The 13,670-nt window shown below is 42.3% G+C and overlaps 1 protein-coding gene across 20 annotated transcripts in view; it reads right to left on the reverse strand.

Moving 5' to 3' along the window:
- Positions 1-13,670, reverse strand: part of YPEL2 (yippee like 2) — a 90,208-nt gene that overhangs the window by 54,528 nt on the left and 22,010 nt on the right. The gene's annotated exons all lie outside the window — the stretch shown is intronic.

A 13,670-nucleotide genomic window follows, 5' to 3' on the forward strand; every position in this document is an offset into this window, starting at 1 on the left:
TACATATTTAGGAGCACCAAGGGAAATGTAGCCTTAGCTAGGAGGAAATAGCCTTAGGTCACTGTACACAGTGCAACTTCAGTACTAGAGGTATTCAGTTGTTTCCAAGAAAAATGGAAAATAGCTGGGTTCATGCAGGTACTGATCAGATCAAAAGGAGCCATGAAAGGCTGCCCTATGCTGTTTACTGGGATGGCAGCATCTGAAATGCATGTCAGCATAACCAGGAGGCGACACCCATGCCATACTGGGGCTGCTTTGCTTTCAGGCAGTACAATGGATTCAAGTTGGTCAGTGTCCAGAAACAAATTTCACCATTACCTAATCAGTTCATATGTCAGTCTGATCACCCATTAGTGTCAGGAGGGATGTGACTTTTTCCAAAGATTTTTTTTTTTTAAAATAGTGTCCAAGCAATTTTTAGAGAGGTAGGGGGAAGAGCACTTCAGAGTTGATGGGATTAGTGAATGTCAGTAATTGGGAAAATACTAAAGGTTGGGGAGTTTTCCATGCATACACATTCCTAATAGCCATTTACTCTGCAGAGCTGAAGGCTGGGGAAGGCTCAGTTCAGTGTTTCAAAACACAAAAAGTAGATACAAATCAACCTGTTCCCAACCTCCACACACACCCCCAGAAGCCAAAAATTTAACTCAAATGCAGTGTTGCTAACTCTCATGATTTTATCATGAGGCTTGGCTATCTCATGTTGTTATTAAAGCTCAAACTCCTGGAGTCATGTGATGTTTTTTAAAAGCCTTGAGTTTTTAAAACAAACAAAACAAAAAAAACAGAAAAGCAAATTTCTAGCCCTCACACTTGCCGAGAAAAGCTTGAAAACACAAAATTATATAGGCTCAAAAACAGCAAGCAGATTTATTATTTTGTAAAACTTTCCTGATTTTTCCTCAGCCATGAAGTCTGAATGCTTGCAACTGGCACTACTGTAATCAAAACCTGGTTTTATCTGCCAAAGGGATGAAAATACTCAAGGAAATAAAGCAGATGCAATTTTTAAAAATGATGCAGCCAAGTTGTGTAGACACATGACACCAGAGCCGCTTTGAGATAACAATTGACACATGGCTCACCCACAAACAGAAGAGAGAGCTGCCTTTGAAGAAGTTAGGTGTGCTTGCTATACATACTCAGGCTCTGTAGGTGGGATGGGAATTTAGCACTAAGTCACCTCAGTCCTATGAATGGATTAATTCTATTCCTGCTGAATACGTTCTTATGCTCACAGATGCACCTTTTTCCTCCTCTCCTGCTGGGGGAGAAAGAGTGCTATATGGTTACTGCTGCACAGCTGACTAGCTTAGATAAAACTACTTCCTGTCTCAATGATAATTATCCTTTTTGGACAGTAAAAGGAAATCCAGGTTTTTCTAACAAGCTCCATCGATCTTCTGGGCAGTATTCATGTATAGGCACAAATCAGTTAAACAACAAATAAAAGAAAGCAGCACGAAGGCTATTTATGATCATGTGAGAGGGCAGTTGACATGTGGCTTAGAATCCTTGCTTCACTTTCCATACCAATGTTCTAAGTTATGTTAGCCAAGCGATGCCACACCAGGAGCTGTGTTTAGTGCAGGCAGCACATACCCTTGTACCCTGGGAAGTAGAGGCCTGCTTAGGCCTAATTTTAGAGCCCAACCTAAACCCAACTAGACCACAGCTAACCTAAATCCTACCTGAGCACAAGAGCATCAAGTCGTTTTCCATCCTGACCCAAACCCAAACCTTCCTCCCAAACTGTGTCAATGCCCATGCTTTACTCTTGGGCTTAGCCTGGCAGGGGCTTCTTCCTCCCCATGTCTCATGCCTGTGCTCTGGCTCTGATCACCTCCTGCCCATGGGCTCAGTGTGGGAGCAACCGCATGCCCCACTTGCACACTTCAGCATGAAAGGCGCTGCAACTTATAGGCATGCTCCCTCCACAGCACAGAGAATGCAGCAAAGTGGCAGCAATTGGCAGGGCAGTAGGTGGTGGCCAGAGAGAACCTGACCAGAGCCATAGAGGATCAGGTTGTTTTCAGACTTGACCCATCCCAGCCATTTGTAGCCTTGCATCCTGTCTGGCTCAAATCAGGTTGCAAGGCTGTGCTGGGAAGGCTGAAGGTTAATCAGTTTCAAAGCACAGATAATGGGAAGGAGTGTTACCTAGTACTCAGCGCTTTACCCAACTCTGATAGGTCACCTTGGCCAAATGGGTTAACTGTCCTGTGCGTTAATTTATCCATCAATGAAATGGGAACAACTGTTATGAGACAGTCCCTTCATGTTTGTAAAGCACATTGAGATACTCACATAGGAAGTGCTGTATTGAGAAGGAGTTTTATTACTGCCTGGCTTCACTACTTAAAGGTAGAATACAAGGTCTATATTAATCCTCTGCCTCATTACAAACAGTTGAGAGGCATTATTATTAGGTCTGGATGTGGTGGGCGCTGTTTAAGTACAGTGAGAGACAGTCCCTGCCCCAAAGAGCTTACAGTCTGAACAGACAAGACAAACAAAGGGTGGGAGGGGAAAAAGACATAGAGGGATGAAGTGACCTCCCCACAAGTTGACAGGTGGGAACTGAACCTGTATCTCCCAATGCCTCCTCCATTAAGCCAGATTGCAGAATTCTGCCATTTAAACCTTCCCCTCCATGACTTGAGGTTCTACATGTACTGAGCATCCTCAGCTCCCCATGCAGTTGATGAGAGCTGCAGCTGCTTGGGACCTCTGATAATCAAGCCATCAACATCAGAACTAAAATGCAATGATGGAAGCCTCGGGACATGACAAGGGCACTTTGAAAAGATCCATTTCCACTTTACTACTATTTATTGTGAAGGATCTGGAAAAATAAAAGCCAACAGAAGGCCCAGCTGTTTCTAGCTGGACACAAAGAGTAATGAAAAATGCCTTTTATTCCGGCAAGTCCGCAATTGCTGCAGCAGCTGCTGATTCCGCCTGCCCCCCCCCCCCACATTTTGAATGCTGCTGTTATTCTGTAGGTTAGTGCCAGCTTAGTGTGTTCAACAACTGAGTCTCTTGTAAAGAGACTGGGAGCGAGGGCAGGGCCCTTTTTTCTTTATAGATTTTAAAGATAAACACAGAACAGAGCTGGAATGATAGATGGAAACTACTAATGCAACACAGTAATATAAATTATTGCCTTAATAGTAACTGTCCATATGGTATTACTGGAACATTGCATTCTGTTAAGGCAGCCAGGAGGTTCATAAACAGCAACTGTGTGGCAGTATCTAGCATATAAAGTGCAGGCAGGGTCTTTTCTGTTAAAAAAAAAAAAAAGCTGTTCAATAGATGGAGTAAAGTGGGGGATTGACCCTCAGACAAGAATCATGACAGTGAACTAAGGCATTAGAAACCTTATCCTAATGCAGGGAAAAAAAGAACACAATTTATTTCCCCCTCCTCAGTCTGTCACGATGCCTAGATTTGTGTGCTCCTCCCATTTTAAAAGCAGGGATAGGGTATTAGTCCTCATTTTAATATCACTATTATGCCCTTGCATGAGGCTGAAAGAGCATGCTGCACACATTAAATGAAGCAGCCCTATAAAGGGAAGCACTATCCCCATCATGTAGATAGGTAAACAGAGACCCTGAAGGCACCAGGTTTCCCTGAGGTGCCACAGCATGATGGCAGTGGAGCTAGGATTAAAATGGAGGAGTTTTGACTCTGCGTTTGTCAACACATGAAAATTATTCCAGAATAAAGTAGAGAGAGTTTAAAGCAGAATTGCTCTTCCAAAATGAGTGTCTACACACATGGAGTTATTACAGAACAGTTTTTCTACTTACAAATTGACACCATGCCTTATTCTGGAATAACTTTTTTGTGCAGAGGAACTCTCACACTCTAACCTCTAGACAAGGCTCTGTAACTGGGACTGAAACCCAGGAGTCCTCACTTCAGATCCCTGCTAACTGGTTTATCCAAATTTGTTTTTCCATGGCTTCTTTCCTGCAAGTTAGGTACGTGGAGAGATCGATGATCTGAAATTCCAGTTTTCAGGGAAAGATGGGCTAGGTCTCAGCCTCCCTCTGTAACTGCGTATTCTAGCCTACCAGTTGGGCTTTAGCAGCAATGCCATAGTTCATTTTAAGAGGAGGAACACAGGATGAGTTTCCCCCTCTGTGGTTGTGTTTCAATTGTCTGCTTCAACTCCATGGGCTAAGGGGTTTGACATAATCTTCCAGTTGATGGTCCTCACCTAGCCTGCAGCAGATTGAGCATAGGAATGAGTCTATCAACAATATACAGAACAACAGAAACCAAGCTGCTGAGCAGATTTGCACACCACAGGCCAGAAGTAACAAGCAGTCCTGAGCAGATGCAATTCCCTCTCCTTACAGCATTTCCTCTTATCGAAAGGGAGAATGCAGTGGAAAAGTCTCCTCTGGTGGGTCAGGATCATCTCCACTTGAGGGCACATTTATAGTAGAGGGAGGACTGGCCCGCCATTGCATTTCCTTAACACAATAACAATCTACAATTGGTGCCTCCTTATGAGGCCAGAAGAAGAGTCCTCATGCTCTAGCTGAGGTCTAAAAGCTATGTGATTTTTAAGAATGCTGCACTATCAATTTGGAGGACAGTTTTCCCTGCTAACACACTCCTCAAACCAGGCAGCAATTCCTCCTCTTGGTATTAGAAGCAGCAAAAAACACCCGAGAGGCTCAGAGCTGAACAACTTCAGTCTTCAGGAGTCTGCAGCAAAAAAAAATAAAAAATAAAAATAAAAAAATAATAAAAAACCCCCCACAGAGATGATTCACCACCCTGCAGCCCTGGTGGCTCCCTGGATAATAAATGGGAATGAGATTTTATTTATGCCCAGATCATTAATAGTAAGGAGGAGGAAGCTGCAGATCATGGGAGAGTTATTTCTGTAAAGAAAACCACTGGTCACAAAGTCCATGCTTACCCCTCTCCCCCATCCAGAGAATTTTAAACTATGTTGATTATTTATTTATTTATTAAGAATAGCACAAAATGTTTTAAATCACCAAGCATTTAATTGCTATATAAACAGAACTACACAGGGAGATAAGAACGACGTTGGGCTCTTCCTATTAAACATCCAAGAGCTGAGTAAATAATAGGCCTGAGCACTATCAACATCCAGCAAGGTCCTTGAAAGTTGAAGGAACTCAGCAGCGCGCAGGATCAGCCTCCAAAGAAGCAATTACAGCACAATACACCATGGGACCTAAACATCTAATTTAGGGGGCTGTGCAGCGTAACACTTATTACATGGCTCAGATTTCACATTCTGACTCTGCCAGGAATAGGCATTTTGTTTTCTTCATTTTTTTATGTTTTAAATAAAGAATTCTTTGTGCGGGCAAGAGATGCTAGAATGACAACCCTGGGGACTGATGTAGTTCTGCACCTGTGCAGAGGACAACAGTATAGGCAGCACACACCAACACAACTCCACTCTGCCCTAGAGGGATGCCCTGAGGAGGAGTTAAGAGGGTAAAATCTATCTCTGGGGCCCATTCAGTCTTTGGACTCTCTGTGAAGATGGTGAATAAAGGGGGTCCAAATTAATGGCAGCTGTGATGTAGACATCTGTTCTGCTATGAATTCAAGTGAGATCCACCAATCTCATTTCATATAAAATAAAGAAATACAACATACTGTATATTTAAATATACAAGCCTTTAGTTAATATCACTACAAATGTAGGCTCCCAAAAGGATTATTTTCTAGAGAACTGTTTTCCTGTTCATTGCTTTTATAGTCTAGGCTCTTGTAAGACTACCAAATAAGTGCAAAGCACTAGACACTTGATGAAAACAACAGCTAGGAACTGAATGAAATTAAGGAGACAACATTAACTGGAGGGCAACTGAAAACTGTTACCAAAATTATCACACCTGGGTGCCTAATGGGGTCAAAGTAAAAAAATAAGTGGATGTGAGGTCCCAGGGTGATGCTGTGGCAAATGTAATCGTTGGACGTATAAAGAGGGGAACAATGAAGGAGGTAATTTTACCGGTGGCGAGACAGATCCTGGAATTGTGTGTGCAGTTCTGCATGCACATGTTGAAAAGGATGTTAAACAACTGGAGAGGGAACAAAGAAGAGCTACAAATATGATTTGTAGTGTGGAAAATAAATTCCTCACAGTAAGAGACTCAGAAAGCTCAAACTGTTTAACTTATTAAAAAAGATCAAGAGGTGACTTGACTACTGTCCAAGTACTGTTTTGGAGAAAAAATACAAGGTATTAAAGGGCTCTTTAAATCTGGCAGAAGAGGCATAACAAATACCAATGACTAGTATCAAAGCCAGACAAATTCAAAGTCTATGATACAAATGCATACATTTGTAAACAGTGCCGGTAGTTAGTTATCCATTGCAACAAACTACCAAGGGAAATGGAGAATTCTCCATCTCCAGAAGTCTTCAAATCAAGACTGGATGCCTTTCTGGAAGACATATTTTAGTCATGATGAAATTCTCTGGTCCTACAGGTAGCCAAACAGATGATCGGATGGCCTCTTCTGGCCTTAAAATCTATGACACTAAAACAAGGTACTGAAATTCACTAGGCACCTAAATTAAGTGGTCTCATCTTCCAGGTGCTAAGTACCTGCAACATGCGTTGACATCCTTACACAAAGATGGCAGTTCAGATACTTACATTGAACCAGGTACCTATAAAAGCTGGAGTCCAGGAAGAAATAAGTAGTTTTCTTTTTAAAAAAATAAAGAAAAGGAAAAGGAAAAGGAAAAAGAAAAATGAGAACTGAACAATATGAATTTCCCTGGTAAAAAAGGAGGAATATATTTTTTTCAGTTTCTTCATACCATGGCAACCCATAGGCACTTCCTAGATGTCCTCTGCTACCCGAATCAAAACTGTTTTGATGCAGGGGGCTGCACCATGAAGGGAAAAGTCCAAGTACAGTGAGATCAGAAGTGCAGAAAGGGCCCCAAGTGCTTCAGATTAAACCTTTTGTTACTATCAAACATGCTGTTTTAATTCCTTAACCTTTTTAGGATTGATTGTCGTTTTAAAGGAAGGTGGCACAGACATCATGGGCTTTAACCAAAGCCCACTGAAGCCAATAGAAAGACTCCCGCCCACTTCAATGGCCTTTGGAACAGGCCTCGTTATAATAAAGGTGCAACATTGGTTACTTTATCCATAAGTATCAATTAATGTCGGAGTTAAATACAATTTTTATGTTAACTGTGAACTTAAATTTATTTGGTCTCATGCGTACATACCTCCCTCGCTGTTTTTGTTGGGGGGAAATATGTAATCTGAAATAAACCTTTTAAAAAAAAAAAAAAAAGAAACAAAACAGTGGAGTTGCTTGCACCTCCCTCTGAATCATCTGGTGCTGGCCCCTGTCAGAGACAGAGTGTTAGACTAGATACAAACTGTGACCATTGTGGCAATTGCTGTGTAATGCTCTCCTCTAGGTAAGCTCTGCGGTTTTGGTAAAAATCAGTTCTCTCTGTGCTGTCGGACTGGATGGCTCGAGGACACCAGCTCTCACCCAGCCAGTGCCAGGAGTTGACCAGAAGAACGTTCATGACCATTTGAGTAGCCCCTGATCTCAAAGCAGATTCCAGCTCACTGGTGTCACTGTATCACAAAAGCCACAGCTGGCATTAATTGCATCCATGGTAATCTTAGAGATACCAAGGACTGACTGGAGCTTGAAGGCTGAACTTGCTTGATCTGGGAGTATGTCACCTCTAGGGATGTTTGTAGGGTGAGAAAGCATGCCTTAGTGCAGCTTGTGAGGCATCTATTCTGGGGATAAATGGAGGACTTGATTCACCAGGACTGTCAATCCCACACTACAATATTTCTCTCTCTCTCTCTCTCACACACACACACACACACACACACACACACACACGTTTGGCAGCTGCTGCTAATTTCCAGGCAGGCAAAGTAGTTGGAATGTTACATGCATGCTTACTCAGATATGCAATGACAAAATAAATAAATACACACTAATAACAATGCCTGCCACATATAGCACATATGCTATTGCTACGATACAGAGCACTTTCCAGCACATGCTACTGAATATTTAGAAAGGAAGGATAGAACTCCAGATACACAGAGCATAAAAACCTCATGGGGGCGGGGGAGGGAGAAATCAGTAACACAGCTTCTCATGCAAATCACTGTGCTTGGGACCAGAACTCTTGCACTCCAGCACTTACACACAATGTTATGAACCTTTTCCAGTGCACAAGAGGCTGCTAACGCCATCCTCCATCTTGCAGGCTGCAATACACATTGAACAGCACAGCATGATCATAACCTTCCCTTGTGCTCTTATACACCCACTTCCCTCTCAAGCTTTCGAGAGTACACACCAAACTTTATTATTTAATAAATAGCACTAAGCAGCCTTAGTACAGTGCACTCAGCATTAACAGTATCTGCCTTTCTTTATGTGTCTGAATTCTGCAACAGATATTTGTGATTTCTATTATGAGAGGGGTAGCCGTGTCAGTCTGGATCTGTAAAAGCAACAAAGAATCCTGTGGCACCTTATAGACTAACAGACGTTTTGGAGCATGAGCTTTCGTGGGTGAATACCCACTTTGTCAGATGCATGTCACTCATAAAAGCTCATGCTCCAAAATGTCTGTTAGTCTATAAGGTGCCACAGGATTCTTTGTTGCTTTTGTGATTTCTATGTGATGTTTTGAAACTGGTCTCCCCAACCCCACCCCAAAATAAGAGAATGAGGTGAGTAATCTTAAATCCATGTTTCCGGTCCACTGAGAACTCCACTTCCATCATTAAAAATACTGCATGACAGATTTGGAAGAGAAATTGCCTGGTCAGGTATCCCCATCCCACATCTTGATTTTTCTGTAGTAGTGAGAAAAATATCCTGGACGGTTGAGCTAAAAGGGGATCCAGCAAGAAGATGGCAATCTAGAGCTGGTCAGGAATTTTCCAAGGAAATATTTCTTCAGTTGGAAAAATGCGGTGTGACAGACCCAAACCAGTGGGGTACAGGAGTCTGGTAGAAGGTGAATATACTGGTCACTGCATGAGTAGTTTTCTGTTCCCTGAGTGACCAGAGCAGGGTCTGCACTAAAGTAATCAGGAACCTGCTAGAACCAATTAAGGCAGACAGGCTGATTAGAACACCTGCAGCCAATCAAGGCAGGCTAATCAGGGTGCCTGGGTTTAAAAAGGAGCTCACTCCAGTCAGGACAGAGGAGAGGAAGTGTGTGTGAGGAGCTGGGAACAAGAGGCGCAAGGAGCTGAGAGTGAGAGGGTGTGCTGCTGGAGGACTGAGGAATACAAGTGGTATCAGATACCAAGAGGAAGGTCCTGTGGTGAGGATAAAGAAGGTGTTTGGAGGAGGCCATGGGGAAGTAGCCCAGGGAGTTGTAGCTGTCATGCAGCTGTTACAGGAGGCACTATAGACAGCTGCAATCCACAGGGCCGTGGGCTGGAACCCGGAGTAGAGGGCGGACCCAAGTTCCCCTCAAACCTCCCAACTCCTGATTAGACACAGGAGTTGACGACCCAGACTGTGGGCAAAGATCACTGAGGTGAGCAAATCTCCCATTAAGCGCAGGACCCACCAAGGTAGAGGAGGAACTTTGTCACAGCAGATTTGTCAAAACTGGAACTGTTTACAGGTATTTGAAAAATATTTGAAAAGTTCTGAAACTGCTGAAACATCTCATTTTGACATTTTTGAAAACAAAAGTTTTGTTTTCTGATTCAAAATTTCAGTTAATTTATACTAATAAAAGATTAAAATGTAAATGGTCAAAATTGAAACAAAATGTTCTGATTGATCGGATCTGAATTCCACTGCCCTCCCCCAACATTTTGACAATTTCATCCTGATTTGGGATGGGAGTGTGGGGGCGGGGGGGGAATCTAGAAAACAAGATGGGAAAACTGTTTCCTGCCCAGCTCTCCTGATGTGCAGATGCCCTGCCTGTACCCATGACAGGAAATGTATGGGAACATGGGGCCCACTGGTGAATAGCAGAGGTCCTATCCCTGCAGCAGTACATTCCAACCACTTGTACACAGAATGCTACTTGAAGAACAGGAGTACCTGTGGCACCTTAGAGACTAACAAATTTATTTCAGCATAGACTGTTAGTCTCTAAGGTGCCACAAGTACTCCTGTTCTTTTTGTGGATACAGACTAACATGGCTGCTACTCTGAAACGTGTCAGAATGCTACTTGTACTTCAGACTTCTGTATTTAGGCTTCCCTCAATCCTACTTGGGAGTGGACAGTCCTGTGAAGACAAGGACTGGCTAAATGTCATTTGTATTTGATTCGTACACAAATCTGGCATCTCTGAGATGTGTGAATTCATCCAAGTCTTGTCCAGAAACAGGCACCAAGTTTCAAATATGTCTGTGATCTTTCAGGTGCAACATGGAACAAACTCTGACCTCTACAGCATGTGAGAGGGGTCATTAAAGGGGCCATTCAATCAGCAATCTCAGGGCTGCAGCCATCAGTGCTCTAGGCCAAAACTTCTTTCTTACAGTGATGGCAGCAGTCAGGCAAGTGCACAGATGAAGAAGATACAGAGTCCCAAGTACATTCTGTTACTAAGGTTCCCTTCTGCACCCCAATCACACGTGAAAAACAAGCAGCACATATTGCACCTCTCTCCTTTTTCCTTTTACTCGGGGTAATTCACTGCTCCAGATACAGCTGCCTATACCAAAGAGGAATCTTTCATGAGGAGTCCAGTGTAAATATCAAGGAGGAAACTAAATGTCTTAAGCAATCCTTAAGTCAATTTCAAAGACTATTTCACTGTACAGTATTTAGCACTTGGATCACAAAACTCCATGAAAAAGCTGTAGGAAGCCCATAAAACATTCCCTAAATACTTCCATAATCAAGCACATTTCTGGTGGATTATGTTTCTACAACAAAAAAGGTAGCGTCTCAGACACACGAATTGCTATGCTTGGCTGAGATTTTTCAGCTCTTGGTTTTGATTGGCACTACACGGACAACAGGTACAAATTAATTCCAATAGAAAAGGCTCACAAGTAACACTGGGATTCCACCCATGTCACTGATGATACTGGAAACAAAATAGAAAGCAGCACCACTCCTACAAGCCGGAGAAGCAGAAAAGTTATATTATTTACACTGTTAAAAGTCCATTCCTTAGCTTGTAAGCCACAGCTCACTCAAGTATGATGCAGAAGCCACCCTATGCAATGAATTTCCCCTCAATCAAGGAGGCTAGAGATATTTCCCTAATGTCAGTTACAGATCATATTTTCCATTAAAAAAAATCTGAGAACTTTGTAATTGTGTGTCTGGGGAGAAGGGAAAAAAAAAAATGAAGAAACCTCTGGATAATACCATATACATTTTTCTCATTCTTTAGAAAGTCTAGTTGAATGTCTGGCAGTTGCTAAACTCCAGTTCTATGTCACAATTATTTGTATTATAGTAGCACTCAGAGGCCTCAGCTGAGATTGGGGCCCTACTGTACAAATCCCTGCCCTGAGAAAGCTTAGAATCTAAGCAGACAAGACATAATACTTCCTTTGTCTGTCTGATCTCCCTTTACAGGTGGAGAAGCCATATACAGAAATCAATAGACTTCCCCACAGTCACACATGGAATTTGTTGCAGAGCCAGGCGTTGGGCCAAGCTCTCCTGAGTCCCAATCCACTGCCTTAACCACACTTAGCATTGGAAAGAGCAATGGAACTAAAGCATGTGCTAAATATGACATTTTTCAGTGAAGAATTGCCATGAGGAAATGAGAAAAATTAGACATGCAGAACCTCCATGTTAACTGAGGCACCCAAAGAACATGCAAAGGAAACTAGTTACTCCCTCCACCCAACCCATCTGATTATCTTATATTTCCTTAGTCACTAAGAACTTTCTTGGCCAGACATTCAAATCCATGTTTTGGATCTTAATATAAAACAGACGTTTTATTAAACCACTTTCTCCGTCTGACCATGGAAGAAAAGGCCAAGTAAGCAGGCGACATTTTGGTAACTTAGTCCATGGAACAGCTTTGGAGTTTGTTAAAGCATCTGCATTGATTCCTTTTCTTTAAATAGCAATCATGATTAAGAAGCTGTCAACCCACCTGAAGCTTACAAGGTTTCCCTTTTTATAATCAGCCACGCCAAAACCTACTTATCAAAGTGTTTGCAATCCTCAGTTTTGGCAAAACCCTGTAAAACCAGATTAAGTCAACACTGGTGATGCAGGAGCAAGAGGGGAGACTAGGGATTGAAACAAAATACTGAGATTCAATTCAAGTTTGAGCTTCAGTCAAAAAGCATCAGCCAATGCTGCAATTTTATATATCCAAAAGAGCTGAAAGCCTGTGGCATTCAAAGCAGCACAGCTCTCATGTGATCTCTGGGGAAAGAGGAACAGAAGAATTAATTCCACTGAGCCAAAAAAATGGCACCCAGCCATTATATAAAAGCTCATTTTGTAAGGAAGGTTTTCAGTGACGGTGCATTTGGATCATTTTGGTTGAAGTGATACTGTCAGGTTCAAAATCATCCATATCTTCTATGACCCTAACACTGCAGATTATTTAGAGCTGAAAGGGTATATAAGTAACATTTACTTTTCATTTTGCTGCTTCTTTCTTACACTGTTCTGGGTTTCCATGAGGAAGACAAGCAGGTCACTTTCACAATCAGCTTCTCACATGCAATGATAGTAGGGCTGCAAAGGAGTACATTTAAATCCAAACAAAAAAGGTGATTTATGTCACTATTCAGGGCAACTGCACATGTATTCCCCCCCCCCCCCCCCCCCCCGAGAGATTCAGTAAGGGCACCAATTCTCAGGCTTCCAGTTCCCCAGTCATTATCTCTAATGGGTGGAGACACGTGTTTCTCTCCTTCCTGAGTTTTTTCCAGGCTGCACAGTTCCCTGCCTACACTGTGATATCCCCAGCAATAGCAATTGCCTTAGCAGACCTGGTTTGCTTTCCTTCCTCTGAGGCTATAAACAGCATGATTACTTACAGTTAAGTTACCACAGAGCTCTTTCTAAGCAAGCACATTTATTCTTAAGGTAAAAGCACAACACAGAAAACATTAAAAACAATGAAAAACCCTTAAACAGACTTGTCAATAAGCTTACCAGAGGTCACTCCAGCTCTCACAAGGACTGTGTCGGGTGAGCAGTTCTTCAAATGCTACCAAGGGTTTGTTTTTTTTTCCCCTGTGGTCACAAGTCCATAACAGATGTTAGCTCAGAACAAGCACCCTCATGAATGAGTGAGTGTCTGGGGTCTTTGATCCAAGGAACAGATAATTCATATACAAGGGGTTTCCTCTCTTTGCTTCAAAAGGATGAGTCCAGAAATGGGCATTTGCATTGCCCTCCACCCAAGTATTTCCTAGGAAACCCACTCAACTAAAAATTCCTTCTGGTCTGGACTATGGTTTAAAAGAGTCCTTTGACCCTTGTAATACCACTTTGCAGGTTTACATTAGTCACATCTTCCCCTCAGAGAGCATACATACAATCCCACAATAATACATAAACAAACATTCACTTTTTAATACCATGAGCTCCTACGATACTTAAAACTTAGAATTGGAGCAGAAACTTTCTGATGAAAATTAAAACAATTGTGACAGATATGGTAAT

This window comes from Gopherus flavomarginatus, chromosome 19 (assembly GCF_025201925.1).
Source record: "Gopherus flavomarginatus isolate rGopFla2 chromosome 19, rGopFla2.mat.asm, whole genome shotgun sequence".
Classification (NCBI taxonomy): domain Eukaryota; kingdom Metazoa; phylum Chordata; order Testudines; family Testudinidae; genus Gopherus; species Gopherus flavomarginatus.